Here is a 21158-nt window from a genome sequence, read left to right as displayed (position 1 = left end):
GCTGATACATTGTGAAATGAATTAAAGGAGGTTGTTGAACTTCATTTAGTGAAAAGATCTTAATTTTGAGGGCCAATTCAGAACAGAGAGCTTAACCTGGAACTTCTTCGGTCCCATTTTATTATTCAATCAGTGACTAGAAAACATCAGTTACATGTGTTATATAATTTTTTCTATGATATTTCAGAAATTTTAGAGTTCTTGGGGGAAATTTACATATGGTAAGATTGGTGTAAAATCAACAGTATTGTGGGGCTTAAAAAGTCAACAGAAATGATAAAAGCTGTTGATGAAGAATAGTCTTTTTAAAATAAGGAACTATTAAAAAAAGATGTAAATTAAACAGAGGTCCAACAGCAACAGTAGTTTGGAAATAAAGTCAGGAATTATGCCATGGACAGCCTCTGGTTGATCTTTCCTAGAATCAATTACGTGCACACTTTGAGAAGAAAAGATGCTATAGGTCACTAAATTTTTTTGGTAGGTGGGAGAGTGGCAGTAAGAGCAACAGGATTTATGTAAAAGATTCTCTCTACTTAGGACAAGAACAGTTTACATTTAAAATAATGACAAGAAAGGATTTGGCAGTAAGAAAGTTTTAAATATTTCACTGTGCACTTAGGAGGCATAAAATGAATGCCCTTTTTAGTTTGCTTTTCTAAAACATAACGATTCTTTGACAAGTTGTTGATTTATTAGGATTCTTGTTTGTGGGAAGAGAAGCCCAACTTAAATTATCTTAAGAAAAAAAGGGGAATATTCTACCTCTGCAACTGAAAAGCTCAGAGTTAGGGCTGGTTTTAGGCATAAGTGGATTAAGGTCTTCAACAATGATCATCCTCCCCCTCTGTGGCCAGCTCCACTTCCCTCTGTGTTGTGGTTTCATTCTAGAGCTGTCTTTTGCCCAAGTGTGAAAGATGACCCCAGGAGCTATAAGCTTACATTTTCTTTAAAACTCCCTGTCTCAAACCAAGTGTCCATCGATGGACAAATGGATATACAAAATATGCTGTGTATACACACAGTGGAATATCACTCAGGCATGAAAGGGAATGAAGTTCTGATACTTACTACAACATGGATGAACTTTGAAAGCATTATGCTCAGTGAAATAAGCCAGACACAAGAGGACAAATGTTGTGTGATTCTACTTACATGAACTATTTAGAATAAGCAAAGTCATAGAGACAGAAAAGGTACTAGTGTTACCAGGGGCTATGGGGAGGGCAGAGTGGGGAGTTATTGCTTAACGCTTAGATTTCTGTTTGGGGTTATGAAAAAGTTTTTGAAACAGATAGTGGTGTTCATTGCACGACACTGTGAATGTGATTAATGCCACTGAATCATACACTTAAAAATGGCTAAAATCATAAATTTTATGTTATATATATTCTACCACAATAAAAAATTCTAGAATAAAAAATAAAACTTTTTATCTCAGGAAATGAGAGAGAATACTTCCCAGTAGTTGCAGAAAATTCTGGAAGGATTCTAGCCAGTTTGGCCTTGCTGTCTTACCCATAGAACTAATCACGCACCTCAGGGAGCGCCATCGTCACTCCTATTCAAACACCCAGAGATACCCCCTACAGCAGGAAGAAAAGCCTATTGAGGAGCCACTGTGAGGCAGTTTCTTATCCCTGTCTTGTGGGAGACTGACCTTCTCTTATCTATCTCCCGTTTGGTTTCCGTTGAGTGTAAGACTTCCCACCTTGCTCCCCACCTTGCTCCCACTTAAGGTTCAGCTACAGTCTTTTGTGTAAGTCTGTACAATTTCTTGGCCGTGGTTTAAGGGTTGCTCCTCCCCAGCAGAGCAACCCATTGCCCATGCTGTCAGTCATCTTGCTCTTCAAGGCTCAGTGTCTTCCTGTGTTGATCTTGCCTTTGGCATCTGTGCAAGTAATAAACTTCCTGAATCCATTGATGCTCATTGTCTCCTTACTAACTGAATCAATGGAAGTGTTACAAGCTAACAACTGTAGTAGTGACACTTGGGACCCTGTTAGCCACTAAGCCCCTTGGAAAGGCTTGACTGCTTAGCATGAAGTTCTTCCATAGGAAGGTACTCAGGGTAGATATGTTTAGCAGAGTTGGCCATTTATGTCTAGTGGAGTGAGTCAACTTACAGGGACTAAAGCTCCCCGATCATATGTCTCCCTATAAGGCCAAGCCCTGCACTAGGTTTCTCAGGATCAAGCTGAACCAGAGTTCTGAGTGGCTTTTCCTTGTCTGCCTTTCCTGGTCTGGGATGGAGTGCTGGGATCTCCCTCTGCTGCTCCCATCTCATTTATTGATATATAATCCCCAGTGGACCAACTTCCAGGCTGCCAATTCCTTCTAGTAGTGGACATATGCCTTCTCCCTCTGCTAAGGAATTATTGAAAGGTCAGTGAATGGGGTTCTAGAAGTTGATCTTGGTAGTTCCCTCTCAGTCTGTGCCTTTAAGAAAAATTCAGCAGAAGCTATACTATTTGTTTCATTTTATGTCTTAAAACTAAAGATTCTTAAGGATGAATTCCGAAGTAATCAAGTAAGTGCTTATTGTTTTTATCTGTCTTTGCAAAACTAAATTAGTCCTACCTGTAGCTTGGTTTTGGAGAAACACATTTACTGTCATATCAGAGAGATTGTAGGCTATTCAGGGTAGTAGAAATCTTAAAAGACAGCATGTTCCTACATCCTGGGAGAAATAGAAGGATAGAGAAACAGTTAGATGCTGTGAAAACGAACATGGATTGTGGAATCAAACAATATTGGGTTCTAATCCTGTTCCATCCTTTATTAGTGTTTGTATTAACTAGATTATAAGTTACATGGCCTGGCATTAAAGCTTCCCCTATTAGAAAACCAAGGAGAGAAGTTATAAAATAATGTTTGATGCTGCCCTCCAGTGGTTGATGTGGTGGCAGAAAATAAGACAAAGATACAGGTTTTAGATCAAGCTTTATTTTCACAAAAATATTAATGCATATAATGCATATCTAGTTCTTCTTACTTCCCATTTGATTTCTCTATGAAGCATATAGTATTTACATATTTTCATTTATGCAATCTCATTTTAAAGTCCCCTTTAATACATGTATGAAAATATGTTAACGTTTTAAAAAAATTTCCTGTGGGATTGAGATGCATTTAAAATCTGTAAATGTTGGGTAGTGTTGCCTAGTGAGTCCTGGAGACCTTTGAAGTCACTGCCACTCTCACCATGGCTTGGGTCCAGATGCGCCACAGCCTCTTGGGGATGTAGGCCCTTGAAACCTTTTTAGTGCCGGACTCCCGGCCACAGGCAGTCCCGCGGCAGCAGGATAGCAGAACCTCTGGATGGACTCTTCCTGGGAAGCTTTGCTAATTTGCAGCAGCTGGACCATGTTCCTCATTAACATCTGTCTGTCAGCTTAGTCGTCACATCATTTCACCGTGGTGGCAGGGATTCTATATAGAAAAAGCACCTGGATCTCAGCCTTTCAATGGCTTCAAGACAACCAGAAGTGCCTGCTCTTGAGGCTAGTCGGCCTCTAGGCAAGATGTCCCTGCCCTTCGGGATATACCGCCGGGCACTCAGGTATGATGATACCCTCAAGGACCCTGCACCCATGACTCCTCCTCCATCAGACATGGGCAGCATCCCTTGGAAGCCAGTGATTTCAGAGCGCAAGTATCAGCACCTCACCAAGGTGGAGGAAGGAGAGGCCAGTCTACCCTCCCCTGCCGGTCCCTGTCATCGGCCATTGACAGTGTGGACAAGGTCCCAGTGGTGAAGGCTAAAGCTACCCATGTCGTCATGAATTATATGATCACAAAACAGACCCAGGAAAGCTTTCAGCATTTTGGGCGACAGGCAGGGCTGAGAGATGCTGGCTACACACCCCACGAGGGTGTCACCACTCAGAAGACCAAGTACCTTAGAGTAGCAGAAGCACTCCACAAACTAAAGCTGCAGAGTGGAGAGATAACAAAAGAAGAGAGGCCGCCTGCATCAGCCCTGTCCACCCCAAGCACCACTTCTCACTTTTCACCTAAGCAGAGACCCAGGGGCTGGTTCACTTCTGGTTCTTCCACAGCCTTACCTGGCCCAAATCCTAGCACCATGGACTCTGGAAGTGGGGATAAGGACAGAAACTTGTCAGGTAAGTGGGGCCTCTTTGGACCGAGATCCCTTCAGAAGTATGATTCTGGAAGTTTTGCCACCCAGGGCTACCGAGGAGCCCAGAAGCCCTCTCCAATGGAACTGATGCGTGCCCAGGCCAACCGAATGGCTGAAGATCCAGCAGCCTTGAAGCCACCCAAGATGGACTTCCCAGTGACGGAAGGGAGGAAACAGCCACCACGGGCCCATAATCTCAAGCCCCGTGACTTGAATGTGCTCACACCCACTGGCTTCTAGAGCCCTTTCTTTCCAGGGATTCTGGTAAAGAAGGTTTCTTGCACTCCACTGCCCTTTTATCTTGGCTTTGACATAGGAAAGGTATATTTAAAAACTTAATCAGCTGGGCACAGTGGCTCACGCCTATAATCCCAACACTTTGGGAGGCCAAGTTAGGTGGATCACCTGAGGTCAGGAGTTAAAGACCAGCCTGGCCAACACAATGAAACCCTGTCTCTACTAAAAATACAAAAATTAGCTGGGCATGGTGGTGGGTGCCTATAGTCCCAGCTAATTGGGAGGCTGAGGCAGGAGAATTGCCTGAACCCAAGAGGCAGAAGTTGCAGTGAGCCGAGATCACGCCATTACACTCCAGCCTGGGCGACAGAGTGAGACTCCGTCTCTAAATAAATAAATAAATAAAGTAAAAAACCTGTTAAATTGAGGCTAGAGCTGGAGATACAATTGGTTTTTGAGAAATATTGATACAAAACTTGCCCCTGTTGTGTGGAAGAAGCCATTTTGTGCTGCTTTAAAGTTAGACTAAATATTCTCAGCAATGGTGTATGGGGACCTCATTACCTATTTTTTCATCATTTACCCTAGGTAAGAACTTCAATCACTGCTTACTAGGTGAAGAATGTTTGTGCTGTTCCAAAACCCAGGCTTCTTGATTCCTTACCACTATCCATGTGAGCATTGACAAATCATGGCGTAGAGGTGCTCACTGACTGGCTGAGACGACTCTGGCCCTGTTGATGGCTGGTGCTGTGCTCCAGCCTTATCAGTTAGGGGACCCAAGATTTGTTTGGGACCTGGGTATAGGTAAAACCAGACTTGGCAGGGACCCCTGTTTCTAGGCTGAACCTTGAGTCCCCCTGCTTTTTGGTAGACCTAATGGATCACTGTCCTGCAACCAGTTCTTCACGTGGGGTCTCTTAGGCCAGTGCCAGGGGAGGCATGCTTCTCTTTCTATGCCACAGAACAAACACTAGTCTAGCAGAGCCTTTCTTGCACTTTAAAGTGAGATTAATTTAGCTCCAATTTGGTTAACAGCTTCCTAAGAGAGAAAATTCAGTCTACTGACTTGGTATAGGTAAATGGACTTAAACTTTTTTAAAGTAAAGGAGATGGTAGGTACAGTTAGATTATAGTCTTGAGGTTTATGTGGAGCCAGTGGTGTTACCTTATTTTGATTTCCTTGTTCAGGTCAGGGCCTGGAACGTCTGCGGGAGGAGGTGAATGAATTCAAAATTTTCTGTATGAAAGCATTTTTCACCAAAATGAGCCTCATCCCTTTATGCAATACATAACCTTACTGAGGGAGGGAAATAGGGAAACCACTTTTTTATTTCTCCTCACTGTGTACAAGTTCAGTTTTTGTCTTGAACACTGTCTCAAATACCCAATTTTTTGTTTTGGATAGTACCTTGTCTGTGTAAGAAGCTGGCCTTTCCATAGAGAGGCCCTGGAGTCTAAAATTATAAGAATTAATTTATTTGTGTCTTCTATTGTGATCTCTTGTTTTGACAATAAAAATCCTTACTACTTTCTCCAAAAAAAAAAAAATCTGCAAATGTTGTAGGTTGGCAAAGATAATGTTTGACTGTGGTATTAATTTCTCTTTGCTTTGGTGTCCTAATATGTAAACTTAGGAAAACTTTTTCCCACCTTACAGTGTTGCTGTGACAATGAATGACCCCAGGTGTCAAAAGGACCAGGCACCTAGAGGGTATCCAAAGAAAGGAAACTATAATTGTTGTTCACATATTCGAAGTTCTGCTACTTAAAGTGTTAGCTACATTTGTGTGTAGAATAATTTTATAGACAATAAGGACATTAGAGAACTTTTTAAAAACTTGTTGCACTGTTAGTAATATCTCAAATATATTTGGTGTGTACTTTTACAAGGCAACTGTAAAAACCAGGTCCATTATAGTTTATTTATGATAAAATACAATAAAGTAGTTATTTCACATAAATACAATTTACATGAAAAGAATTACTTTTATGCTCAAACTATGAGGATTCAAACTAATCATTTGTACTCAGAAAACAGAAAAGAGTGCTGCTTTCATTTATTTCAGAAGCAATAATACATCCCTAGAGGAGGATAAAGTGGTGTTAAAAAAATTTGTTGGGACTGAAGCTGATTTTGTAGTTCCTTTCAAGGCTCATGTGTCTTTCCAGGCCACCCAGACTGTGGGCACAATGTTGCAACACCAATGTTCCTAGGAAGCGGTCCCACTGTCCCCTGCCTCTGTCTCATAATTTAAGACAACTTTTCTCAACCCCTGTGTGCCTGACTCCCTATCGCACCCCAGCGGAACCTCCCTTGATAATGGACATGTGCAGCCAGTTATCTTGTTGATATTCTTGCTGTTTAGGCTATCTTGTTTCATAGCCTAAAGAGGTACATGACGGCACCTCAATTTGGACACCAGGGTGAGAGTGACCGTGAAACAATGATGTCAGGTGTATGAATATTGTCCTTTGACTTTCCTGTGATGCTGGTGCAGACTTGCTGAGATCTGGGCAATCCTGGGCACTAGAGCCTTGCTGTGCATTGCAGAGAAGTGGAAATAATAATATGAAAATGGATACCAAAGTCTTAACATAGAGCTTACTATGTGCCAAATATAATAGTATCCTCATTTTACAGATGAGAAAATGGAGGCTCAGAGAGGTATTAGTGTATTAATTAGCTATTCTGCATAGCAAACCACAAAAAATTTAGGTGATTAAAGAATCATTCATGATTCTACAGGTCAGCAATTTCAGGTTGGCTCATCTGGATGGTTCTTCTGCTAGTCTCACTTTGTTCACTCTCAGTGCTACATCTATCTGGTGACCTCATAGGGGCTCATTGTTTTAACTGGTGACCTCAGCAAGGGCCAGGCCATCCCTGTCCCACATGGTTTCCTCTTTCAGTTGGATACCCAGAATTCTTTATGTGGAGGCTCCATATTCTGAAAGAGAGAGAGAGAGAAGAAGCACCAGAATCTTTCAAGACCTAGGACTGAATGTCACACAAATGTTACTTCTGTGATAAAGCAAGTCACATCACTGACCCAGATTCAAAGAATAGGGAAACAGATTCCTCCACTTGATGTGACAAGTGGCAAAATCATGTTTTAGAGAGCTCACAGAAAGTAATGGAATTTGTAGCCTTTAAAAAAAATCTTAATTTTTTATAGTAAGTAAAATGCCCAAGCTCATATAGACTGGAAATACTGGTGCCAGGCTTTGACCCAACCAGTCTGCTTCAGTGTTGGGTTTTTAACCGCAGTGGTTATACTGACGGGTAAGAATTTCACTTTCTGCAGTGAATTATGCTTCACCACCTGCTTTGGCCCTGTTTGTGCAGGGATGTCTTCAGCAGTTCCACCCCTTGAACTCAGGTACTAGTTTGAGACCTGGAAGACAAATTTTTGTAGTGAAAGTCTGCCATGATCTTTTCCTCATAGACCTTTGTGAAAATTGACTCTTGCACACTGACTATAAGTAACCCGGCCCGCAAGTCTACTAATGCAGAGGCCCCTAATACATATACATATTCATAGAAGTCTGTATTGGCTCAAGTGTAAAAGTAACCATGAAGCTATTCTACAGATAAAACTACATGCTTGATTTTAAAAAAAATCTTTACTGTAATGTCTACAAACAATAAAGGATTTATTCTTATTACGAGGAATTTTACTGGATCAAAATCTAAGTGTCAATATGAACCTGATCCAAACAGTGATTTCTGGGAAAGAGATGACACTAGTTTTATATATATATATATATATATATATATATATATATATAAATTAATTAATTAATTATTATTTTTGAGACGGAGTCTCGCTCTGTTGCCCAGGCTGGAGTGCAGTGGCGTGATCTCGGCTCACTAAAAGCTCCGCCTCCCTGATTCACACCATTCTCCTGCCTCAGCCTCCCGAGTAGCTGGGACTACAGGCGCCTGCCACCATGCTCAGCCAATTTTTTTGTATTTCTAGCGGAGACGAGGTTTCACTGTGTTAGCCAGGATAGTCTCGATCTCCTGACCTCATGATCTGCCCACAGCTTTTTAGGAATCAGTTATATTCCTTTTTTGTGATGTGTATAAGGATGAGATTGTATTTATCTTTTGTGAATATTGTAGTTTTGCAAGAAAAAAAGATTCAACTTACCTAAAATAATTAGAATTATGGGAAGGCTATTTTGTAGCAATGATGAAGAGAGGGATCTCTTTTAAATTTAAAGACAGTAACTAGTAGGTATCATGGAGACTTAAATGGAACCCCAAAAAACAGCTGTATGGAGCTCAGCATAAAGAATTCCTGAATCTCCAGGGCTGGGCCATGAATGTGACTCCACTTCTCTCCAGTAGTGAACAAAGACCTGCTTATTAAATCGAATTGCTTTTTACTGCTATGGTGGTTAATCTTTTGGTTTATTCTATGTTTTTACTATCTCATATCCTCTACCTTTCCCTTTACTCTTGTAGGCTGAATAAATCCTAGTACTCCAGAAAGACCAGGCTAGGTACAGTGTCAAACTCAAAGAAATTTAGTCCAGTGACCAGCACTAATGTAAAATAATTTTAATCTTCAATTACATATTTCAAAAAGTTTTCTTTTTCTTTTTTCTTTTTCTTTTTTTTTTTTTAAGATGGAGTCTCACTCTGTGGCCCAGGCTGGAGTGCAGTGGCGCAATCTCGGCTCACAGCAAGCTCCGCCTCCTGGGTTCACACCATTCTCCTGCCTCAGCTTCCAGAGTAGCTGGGACTATAGGCACCCGCCACCATGCCTGGCTTATTTTGTTTTTGTATTTTTAGTAGAGACAGGGTTTCACCATGTTAGCTAAGATAGTCTCGATCTCCTGACCTTGTGATCCACCCGCCTCGGCCTCCCAAAGTGCTGGGATTACAGGCGTGAGCCACCATGCCCAGCCAAAAGTTTTTAGACATTTCAATTAACATGTCTTAGAACCCCTTTCTCTCATTCCATTCAAGTTTTTTCTGTTACATTCGGTAACATTCCACAAAACTCTTTCATGCTTTGCAAGGCTCATGCTTTGAAAGACATGCCCAATTGTAGAGTGTTTTTCCAGGCCACCCTGGACTGTAGGCATGATGTTACCACACCAGTATTCATACAGAGCCATCCTACTGATTCCTGCCCTTGTAACGCAGGACCTCAAGCTCCCTCAACCCTTTTGTGGCAAGTTCCCAGTCTGACCCCAGCTGAATGTTCCTTGACTTGATTATGACTTGATTATGAAAATGATAACTTCAGCCAGTTATCATTTAGACTTTCTCGCTGTCTGGTTGCTTTTCTCCACTCCAGTGCAGGCTTTTCTCTTTTTCCCTTCTTCACCATTCCCTTTATTTCTGTTCTGCCTCTCTCTCTTTCTCCTTCAATTCAGTCTTATTCATGCAAATATCCCATCCTGATATTCCCCACAATCTGGATAATTAAATGGCCAGTACAGGGAAATATTCAGCAAGGCTTTCTCTTAGTGAAAGAGTGAAGGGTGGAAGAGAGAAAGAAGCTAGGAAAACTCATACATTAATAAATTTTAGCCCTGTTATACTAACTTGTCTTCAGGTTTTCTACTTTCTCATAGTCCTTGTGGCCCCTCACTCTTACTCTTACCATATGGCTTTTCTATATATCCTTTTAAATTCATTTCCTAAGTCTACCATCATTGTATTCCCTTATTCTTTTTCTAAAGAGAAAGAAGGAACCTTGTTGGCCTAGATTTGGGGTCCAGTATGGTTCAATTGGAAAAGGGCTGGGGGAACCTAAAATAATTAGAATTATGGCAAGGCTATTTTGTAGCAATGATGGTTCATGTGATGCACATGAGACCTCTGCTTCAGCAGGGTTGGTAAGGAAGGGCAGTGCTTTAGGCCAGCATGATTGACATGTGAAGGGTTATATAGTTTTGGCTCCTTATTTATTTATTTATTTATTATGAGATGGAGGAAGTCTCACTCTGTTGCCCAGGCTGGAGTGCAATGGTGCGACCTCTGCTCACTGCAACCTCCATCTCCCAGGTTCAAGCGATTCTCCTGCCTCAGCCTCCTGAGTAGTTGTGATTACAGGTGTGCGCCACCACACCCAACTAATTTTTTGTATCTTTAGTAGAGACGGGGTTTCACCATGTTGGCCAGGTTGGTCTTGAACATTGTGATTTGCCCACCTTGGCCTCCCAAAGGGCTGGGATTACAGGCATGAGCCACTGCGCCCAGCCTAGTTTTGGCTCCTTCTTTAAGAAATCTCTGGAGGATGCAAAATGTGCTAGGCTTGCATGGACTCCAGAGAGGTTAAATTGTTTCTTTTACATTTATCTATGAAAGCCTGAAGTTTTTGAAAGAACAGCTCTGCATGATATATTTACAAGTTTATTTCAATAACAATAATGGGTATTTCATGTCAGATAAGTATGGTTAGTTATCTAAATTGGATTTGCTTTTATCCTAGGCAGACTTCTTTTTAAGTGGTCTTTCTCGTAGTGTCTAGATTCTTCTATTTTTCCTGTGGAAGTCCAGTTGTTTCAGTGCCATTTGTTGAAAAGGCTATCTTTTCTCCATTTTATTGTCTTGCTCCTTTGTCAAAGATTAGTTTATTATATTTATGTGATTGCTGAGCTCTCTATTCTATTCTATTGATCTATTCACCTGTTCTTTCCCCAATACCACACTATCTTGATTAACGTAGCTTTAAAATAAGTCTGAAGTTGGGTAGTGTCAGCCTTCCAACTTTATTTTTCTTTTTCAATTTTGTGTTAGTTATTCTTGGTCTTTTGCCTCTCCATATAAACTTTAGAATCAGTTTGTTGATGTCCAGAAAATAACTTGCTGGGATTTTGCCTTTCTTACGTCAACATGCCAAAGAAAGACTTTATAGTGAAAGCAGCTGCATACATTGTCTCCTCTCCCCACTTTTTCCCCTCTTCCTGCATAAAGGTACATAGAAAAAAAATGCTTTTAAAAAAGAAAGAGAACTAAAAGAAAACCAGCCATATTGTTCTATTATGGTCAGAAAATCTTGATTTACAGATGTTACTGACAGATGGGAAGCTGACTCTGTGAGAATGGGATTTCCTTATCTTTCATTAAAAAACCTTAAGAAAATCTCTAACAAAAATCATTAGGTGAGAGGCTGATGAGCCAGAATTATATACTGAGCTGTGTGGGCTCTGCATGGCTTTCACACATCTTTCAACATGTTTTAGCTCTGGGTAGCAGCAATATAGAATATTGCAGACAATTGCAGTTATTGTTTTTAAAAAGTTCCTTATATGGAGGTAAATAAAAAGTGGTTGCTTCATTGGCAACTGGAAGATATCTTATTTTAGAATAAATAGTACTGGTTCTTTGTAATTTGAAAACGGAACAGGAGCAGTGTTGGGAGTGGGCAAAGGAAGGAAGAGGCCGTTCCTTTTATTAAATGGTTTTGCTTCCAGCACTACATGTCATTAGGTCAAGTTGTCATACTACAAACTTGCGGCCCAGTTACCTAGTGAAAAAAATATTTTAGTCTGGGAAATATTGTTCCTTAGGAGCAACAGGAATTCTTCAATCTACTGTGAACTTTTCATGCTGTTTAAAGCCTGGTCCATGGACATGCAGCATCAGCATCACCTGGAACTTTTTCAGAATCGTCTCAGGCCTCATCACAGACCTACTGAATCAAAATCTGCATTTTAACACAATTCCCTAAGTGGTCCATGTGTTCAATAAAGTTTGAGACCTAGTGGCCTAAAATATATCATTGCTGTGTTCCACTTTTGCTTCTGAGGAACACGGGATAGATTATTTTGGCCAGTAGTGGTAGGCCACCACTGAGCACTTTTTATTAGCAAATAGACCGTGGCTGCGTATCTCTCTCTGATTATCTATAATATCATAGAAGTAGTTGCTACAGTAATCAGGACTCTATGCTAGTAAAGCTTAACTTCCACATCATCATTATACCAAGGAGGGTGCAGAATGTAATACACTATCACTTTTACTTGTCTGCTTTATCTATTGAAGACTGGATCCATCTGATTCAAATTGAATGAGTGAAATTTTCCTCAAAGTAAATATGGTCTTTGTGAAACTGTTTATCCTGGTTTTCAGAAATTACAAATTTCTCTAATTATAATTAGGGAAATTGAGTGCTTTTTCTCATTTCTGTAGCATGTGGCTGGAATTTCAGAGTTAAATCTGTGAGATATTATTGTAACAGTACATTCTTCTGAATAGATTTTCATAGCATTTTTGTCATTTGTTCATTTCCTCATTCACTTGCTCATTTAACTAACATTTATTAAATGCCTAACACATGCTAGGCACTATGTTGAACTAGGGATGCAAGGGCGAACAGCACACAGTGTATGTTGTGGAAGGTGCTTGGGGAGAGACAACAAGCTTTTTGGAAAATGTGAATAGTTCTGTATGCCTGGAGTTTGGCATTCAGAGGGGATGTGGTGAGAAATGAAGTTGGAAAGAAAGGGAAGATGCAGATTCTGAAGAACTTTCTAGTGCTGTGTTAAGGAGTTTGAGCTTCATTTTGCAGCAGAGGCAACACTACTGAGGCAGTGAATTTCAAAGTAAGAGTTGCAACCCATGAATGAGTCATGAAGTCATTTGGTGAGTCAATATTAGCAGTTTTACAAAATGGAAATACAGTGGAATAGAAAATATCACAGAGCATTACTGTAGTAAAAATTTTGGATACGTGTGTGTGTGAGATGATCATGGTCAAAACCACTACTATCAGGGGAGTCAGGCTACGCAGGGGAACCAGGCAAGCACAGTTGACCTAAAAAAAAATTAAACCCATCAGAACTCAGCAGTATCATAATCCTGGTCCATCGAAGTGATAATGCTTTGTTCTAGCCAGCTCTCAGAATTGGGATACTAAACTGGAAGAATCGGTGTTTGCAATTTATAAGGAACACAACTAAATGAAAAAATGATTTACCTGTGGTTAGCTTCTAAGAAAGTACTAAGTTTTTATCCATCTTGTAATGTCTGTATGTAGGTGAGCCTATGACAAAGGCAAACCATTTTACATTAGATTACACTAAAAGGTGTAAGTGGTGACAGAGCAGAATCACTATCATCTTATATATGATTTCTGCCTAGGGCTACATAGCTCTCTGACTGTTTTTGTTACTGTAGTAAACACAGTTACTGAAAGCAAATTTGTCGTGTACTCATTGTATACAATAAATTTTAATTTTGGACTGTGTTATGTGCAGAGATTACTAACTCATAATAGAGGAACTCTGTTGCTCAAAAAATGTTTGAGAAATGTTACCCCAATAAGATCTGAAAAAAATAATAGTGTTTAGAAAAACGAGGTGGGAAAGGAGCAGGGTCACATGCAAGTTACAGAGATGAGATATAGAAAAGAAGGAAAATGGTGATAATAAGCTGTATTAGTCAGGGTTCCCTAGAGGAACAGAACTAATAGGAGAGAGATATATATATATACACACACACATACACACACACATATACACACACACACTCCTATATATATATATACACTCCCATATATACACACAAATATATATATACACACACATATATACACACACACACATACACACACATATATACACACACATATATACACACATATATATACACATATATATACACACACACACATATATATATGAGTTTACTAAGTATTAACTTACACAATCACAAGGTCTCACAATAGGCTGTCTGCAAGCTTGAGGAGCAAGGAGAGCCAGTCCGAGTCTCAAAACTGAAGGACTTGGAGTCTGATGTTCAAAGGCAGGAAGCTTCCAGCATGGGAGAAAGATGCAGGCTGGGAGACTGGGCCAGTCTCGCCTTTTCAAGTTTTTTCTGCCTGCTTTATATTCACTGGCAGCTGATTAGATTGTGCCCACCAGATTAAAGGTGGGTCTGCCTTTCCCAATCCACTGATTCAAATGTTAATCCCTTTTGGCAACACCCTCACAAAGACACCCAGGGACAGTACTTTGCATCCTTCAATCCAATCAAGTTGACAGTATTAACCATCACATCAGCTGTCTTCCAAACCTAAACATATGTATAGGTAGAGAATAGAGTTCTAGTAATCTGGCAGGTAATGAAGTAATTTAAAAGAGATCACATTGGTGCTTCCAAACCATTGAAACACCTTGAATACTTACTTCCTTTGTAAGGCCTATTCTCTACACTAATTGTGGAAAACCTGGGATTTGGGGGATGCATTTCCATAGTGGTTACAAACACAGACTCTGGAGCCAGACTATTTGTCTTCATCCCTTACTGGATATACAAATGACCCTGGACAAGTTACTTTATTCCTCATTTATCCCTCATACAAGCAGAAATAATAATATCACCTATCTTTTAGTGTTGTCAAGACAGTCTATGAGTTGATGGTGTTAATGCTTATTAGATCAGTACCTAGCACATGGTAACTGCTCAATAAATGTTCCTACAGTGGAAATTAGTTTTATAACTTAGAACATTGTGATCAGTGTGGCTCAGCCATGATCAAGGACATTTCTGGCAAGCTTATGTCATAAATAAGGACAAAAGAAGAGATAGAGCAGGAAAGAGTAAAGAGGCAATTTCATGCTGTTGCAAAACACCACAAGTTTATGAGAGCAGTGCAGGGAAAGAGATGAAAGATGAGTCATCTATAAAACACAAACTTCCCTTCCCCCAACTATTCTGTTAAGAATAAAGAAAATGATTCAGAAACAAAGAAATAATAGAAGAGAAAACAAAACAAAAATTAATAAATAAAATATGTATGGAAGTTGGAATTCTTTTCAGTTATCATTTATTTGAACATTATCAGATAGCCAATGGTATGCTTGTGCTAGTTTGTACCAGCCCATGAGAGCTGATTGTGTACATCTCTTCTGAACTCCACATTCGTTGATATTGTGTTGGTAGTTTTGAAATTGGCTCTGTCAGGAGTATTTACATCAGAAAAATTAGCAAACATTACAAAGCAAGGTCTTTTTAACTTGGAGAGCTGCTTGTTAACATTTACCAGTCTACCAGTGTAGGTATCTCTTATAATGCTGACAATAAGCAATAAACAACATTCTAGGTATTACCTGCTATTATTACTTTAAAGCATGGTTTTCTTTTGTCATCTCACAATCAACTTTAACCCAGATTTTTGCTTTTTTAAAAAGTATTTTGACTATATTCAAAAAGAATTGCTTTGAATACTACTTTGTAATTTTATGGTTATTTGTGAGATATTGTTTCATGTCTAGTCTCCTTCTAGGAAGAGGAGGTGGGAGAGTATATATGTTGCACAGCCTGTATTTAAAGAGCCTGGAGTAGTGTATGACCCATAGGTGAGTGAATGAACAAATATGTGAATGAAAGAGAAGATAGAATATAAAATAAATCTGAGTGAAAGACAAAGAATATCCTCTCCCCCTGAAGCCCCTTAACCTCTTCAGTTGGAAGCAGTGTTAGAAACGTAGACCTTGAAGTGAGGGCTCTCTCTCAAATCCATTCTCTGTCCTAGTGGTTCTTAAGCTTTGCTGCCTATTTAAATCACCTGGGAACTTTAAAAAGCTTAAGTCCCCAAGCATGCCCTAAAATTCACAATCTTTCAGAGTGGATCTAAATATCAATTTCTTTTAAAGCTCCCAGGTTATTCCAACATATAGCTAAGTCAAGAACCAGTGCTTTCTAGGACCTGGAATCTGGTGCTACGTCTTAGAATTCCCAGTGTAGGGGAAGGGAGTTGAATTGGGAGGGAATCTGAATATCTGCCTTTGAGCGACTGCTGAAAATGTAACTGGTAGTTACTGTTTGGATCAGCAGATAGGGACTGGTCTGAATTCCTGGTTATGGCTTTAAATTTTTTTTTATTTTACCTTATCTCTGTTGCAGAAATATTCGACTGCCTTCTTTCTTTCTCTCCTTTCCACCCCCTACGTTCTTGACTATTCTTGCTTTCATGCTCTCTCTTAGGATCTCAGGTCCATGGCATTTAATTAATAATATGCTATCATTATCATATGGGCAATGATCCTCTCTTGTCTGCCAAGGAATGCAGACAACCTCTAGAAACTAGAAAAGGCAAGGAAATGAATTCTCCCCTAGAGCCTCTAGAAAGAACACAGCCCTGTTGACCCATTTCAAATTTCTGACCTCCATAATTGTAACATATAGATTAGTGTTGTTTTAAGTCACTAAGATTGTGGTACTTTGTTACAGCACCAGTAGGAAACTAACACAAACACCCTGTGCATTAGTATAGAGTAACTCTTTATTTAGGTCTTGTTTGATATTATTCTTTGCTAACGGAAACCTGGTATGATCAAGGTATTGCGTGGGCATATTCTTCAAGAAAGAATAGACCCCCTCTCAGCCCTAGTGGAGCCAAGCAGTAGGATTCAGAGACCCTGGACAAGACCCAGGACTATGCTGGCTTCAGGTGTGACCCAGCATAGTGCCAGCTATGGAGGCCATGAGAGTGCTTGCATCACTTTTCCCCTAGTTCCAGGCAGCCCATAATGGAGAATATCCTTCTGATTAGGGGAAAGAGAGAGAGAGGAGAGCTGGAGACTTTGTCTGGTAGCTCAGGGATTCTTCCTTGTCTTACCCAAGTCCATCAGAGCAGTGTACCTAGGAGTCTGCAGTACTCTTAGGCTGCCCCCTAGTACTGATAAAACTGCAGTGACCACAGGCTTAGATCATGACACTCAATCTCTTTTGAATACGTGGAAAGCCCTTTCAAGAATGATAGGTACAAACAAGCCCAGACTGTGAAGATTGGAATAAATACTGAACTCTTCAATGCCCAGGATTGACAAATGTTCACAAACATCAAGAAAATATGACTTCACCAAATGAACTAAATAAGGCACCAGTGACCAGTCCTGGAGTGACAGAGATTTGTGACCTTTCAGACAGGGAATTCAAAATAACTGTTCTGAGGAAGCTCAAAGAAGCTCAAGATAACACAGAGAAGGAATTCAGAATTGTATCAGAGAAATTTAACAAAGATATTGAAATAATTTTTTAAAAATTAAGCAACATTGGAACACCCAGATACATAAAACAAATGTTATTAGAGCTATAGACAGAGATAGATAGACTGCAATACAGTAATAGCTGGGTACTTCAACACCTCACTTTCAACACTGGAGAGATCATCTAAACAGAAAATCAACCAAAAAAATGTCAGACTTGGTCTGCACTATAGATCAAGTGGATCTAATATATATTTACAGAACATTTCATTCAACAGCTGCAGCTACACATTCTTCTCTTCAGTAATGGAACACTCTCTAGGCTATGACATATGTTGGGCCACAACACAAGTCTCAAAATTTTTTTGAAAAATGAAATTATATCAGGTATCTTCTCTGACCACCATGGAATAAAACTAGAAATCAATAACAAGAGGAACATTAGAAACTATAAAAACACGTGGAAATTAAACAGTATGCCCCTCAATGACCAATGCGTCAATAAAGAAATTTTTAAGTTTTTTTAAAAATTTCTTAAAACAAATGAAAATGGAAACACAACATACCAAAACCTATGGGATATATCAAAAGCAGTGTTAAGGGAGAAATTTAAAGTAATAAAATCCTACATCAGAAAAGCAGAAAACCTTCAAATAAACAATCTAATAATGTATCTCAAAGAACTAGAAAGACAAGAACAAACCAAACCCCAAATTAGTAGAAGGTAGGAATAATAAAGATCACAGCAGAAATGAATGAAATTAAGACTTTTAAAAAACACAAAAGATCAATGAAATGAAAAGTTGTTTTCTTGAACAGATAAACAAAATCAACTAACCTTTAATCTGACTGAAAAAAGGAGAGTGACTCAAATAAAACAAGAGACAAAAAGGGAGACATTACAACTGATACCACAGAAATTCAGATGATCATTAGAGACTGTTATGAGAAACTGTATGACAATACATTAGAAATCCTAGAAGAAATGGATAAATTCCTAGACACCTATAACCTATCAAGATAGAACCATGAAGAAATCCAAAAACCAAATAGACCAGCAACAAATAATGAGATAAAAGCAGTAATAAAAGTCTTTCATCAAAGAAAAGTCCAGGACCTGATGGCTTTACTGCTGAATTCTACCAAACACTTAAAGAAGAACTAATACCAATTCTACTCAAATTTGTTACAAAAAAATCAAAGCGGAAGGCATACTTCCAGACTCATACCACAAAGTCAGTATAACCCCAAAACAAAAACCAGGCAAAGACACAACGAAAAAAGAAAAACTACAGGCCAATATCCTTGATTAGCATAGATGCAAAAACCTCTAACAAAATACTAGAAAACCAAATTCAACAACACATTAAAAAGATGATTTATTATGATCAAGTGGGATTTATTTCTGGGATGCAAGGATAGTTCAACATATGCGAATCAATCAATGTGGTACATCATATCAACACTATGGAGGACAAAAACCATATGATCATTCCAATAGATACCAAAAAAGCATTTGATAAAATGCAATATTCTTTCATGATAAAATCTGTCAAAAAATTGGGTATAGAAGGAACATATTCAACATGATAGAAACCATGTATGACAAACTCACAACTAGTATCATACTGAATGGGGAAACTGAAAGCCTTTCCTCTAAGATCTGAAACAAGAAAAAGATGCTCATTTTCACCTCTTTTTTTCAACATAGAACTAGAAGTCCTAGACAGAGCAATTAGACAGGAGAAAGAAATAAATGACATCCAAATTGAAAAGGAAAAAGTCAAATTATCCTTGTTTGCAGATGATATGATCTGAAATTTTAAAAATATCTAAAGACTCCACCAAAAAACTATCAGAACCAAAGAAGTGAAAGATTTCTACAATGAAAACTATAAAAAGTTGGTGAAAGAAACTGAAGAGGACACACACACAAAAATGGAAAATATGGGGTGAGGAGCCAAGATGGCCGAATAGGAACAGCTCCGGTCTACAGCTCCCAGCGAGAGCGACGCAGAAGACGGTGATTTCTGCATTTCCATCTGAGGTACCGGGTTCATCTCACTAGGGAGTGCCAGACAGTGGGCACAGGCCAGTGGGTGCGCGCACCATGCGCGAGCCGAAGCAGGGCGAGGCATTGCCTCACCTGGGAAGCGCAAAGGGTCAGGGAGTTCCCTTTCCGAGTCAAAGAAAGGGGTGACGGACGCACCTGGAAAACTCGGGTCACTCCCACCCGAATATTGCGCGTTTCAGACCGGCTTAAAAAATGGCGCACCACGAGACTATATCCCACACCTGGCTCGGAGGGTCCTACGCCCTCGGAATCTCCTGATTGCTAGCACAGCAGTCTGAGATCAAACTGCAAGGCGGCAGCGAGGCTGGGGGAGGGGCGCCCGCCATTGCCCAGGCTTGCTTAGGTAAACAAAGCAGCTGGGAAGCTCGAACTGGGTGGAGCCCACCACAGCTCAAGGAGGCCTGCCTGCCTCTGTAGGCTCCACCTCTGGGGGCAGGGCACAGACAAACAAAAAGACAGCAGTAACCTCTGCAGACTTAAATGTCCCTGTCTGACAGCTTTGAAGAGAGCAGTGGTTCTCCCAGCATGCAGCTGGAGATCTGAGAACGGGCAGACTGCCTCCTCAAGTGGGTCCCTGACCCCTGACCCCCGAGCAGCCTAACTGGGAGGCACCCCCCAGCAGGGGCACACTGACACCTCACATGGCAGGGTATTCCAACAGACCTGCAGCTGAGGGTCCTGTCTGTTAGAAGGAAAACTAACAAACAGAAAGGACATCCACACCGAAAACCCATCTGTACATCACCATCATCAAAGACCAAAAGTAGATAAAACCACAAAGATGGGGAAAAAACAGAACAGAAAAACAGGAAACTCTAAAATGCAGAGCGCCTCTCCTCCTCCAAAGGAACGCAGTTCCTCACCAGCAACGGAACAAAGCTGGATGGAGAATGATTTTGACGAGCTGAGAGAAGAAGGCTTCAGACGATCAAATTACTCTGAGCTATGGGAGGACATTCAAACCAAAGGCAAAGAAGTTGAAAACTTTGAAAAAAATTTAGAAGAATGTATAACTAGAATAACCAATACAGAGAAGTGCTTAAAGGAGCTGATGGAGCTGAAAACCAAGGCTCGAGAACTACGTGAAGAATGCAGAAGCCTCAGGAGCCGATGCGATCAACTGGAAGAAAGGGTATCAGCAATGGAAGATGAAATGAATGAAACGAAGCGAGAAGGGAAGTGTAGAGAAAAAAGAATAAAAAGAAATGAGCAAAGCCTCCAAGAAATATGGGACTATGTGAAAAGACCAAATCTACGTCTGATTGGTGTACCTGAAAGTGATGCGGAGAATGAAACCAAGTTGGAAAACACTCTGCAGGATATTATCCAGGAGAACTTCCCCAATCTAGCAAGGCAGGCCAACGTTCAGATTCAGGAAATACAGAGAACGCCACAAAGATACTCCTCGAGAAGAGCAACTCCAAGACACATAATTGTCAGATTCACCAAAGTTGAAATGAAGGAAAAAATGTTAAGGGCAGCCAGACAGAAAGGTCGGATTACCCTCAAAGGGAAGCCCATCAGACTAACAGCGGATCTGTCGGCAGAAACCCTACAAGCCAGAAGAGAGTGGGGGCCAATATTCAACATTCTTAAAGAAAAGAATTTTCAACCCAGAATTTCATATCCAGCCAAACTAAGCTTCATAAGTGAAGGAGAAATAAAATACTTTACAGACAAGCAAATGCTGACCGATTTTGTCACCACCAGGCCTGCCCTAAAAGAGCTCCTGAAGGAAGCGCT

The 21158-nt window shown here is 40.1% G+C and overlaps 1 protein-coding gene and 1 pseudogene across 1 annotated transcript in view; both read left to right on the top strand.

Moving 5' to 3' along the window:
• Positions 1 to 21158, top strand: part of QRFPR (pyroglutamylated RFamide peptide receptor) — a 60304-nt gene that overhangs the window by 7730 nt on the left and 31416 nt on the right. The gene's annotated exons all lie outside the window — the stretch shown is intronic.
• LOC100614835 (putative monooxygenase p33MONOX) lies at positions 3064 to 5838 on the top strand (annotated as a pseudogene).

The sequence above is a fragment of the Pan troglodytes genome, chromosome 3 (genome assembly GCF_028858775.2).
Source record: "Pan troglodytes isolate AG18354 chromosome 3, NHGRI_mPanTro3-v2.0_pri, whole genome shotgun sequence".
NCBI classification, from domain to species: Eukaryota; Metazoa; Chordata; class Mammalia; order Primates; family Hominidae; genus Pan; species Pan troglodytes.
The sequence above is the reverse complement of the archived record's forward strand: the minus strand, read 5'-3'. Positions and strand labels throughout refer to the sequence as shown.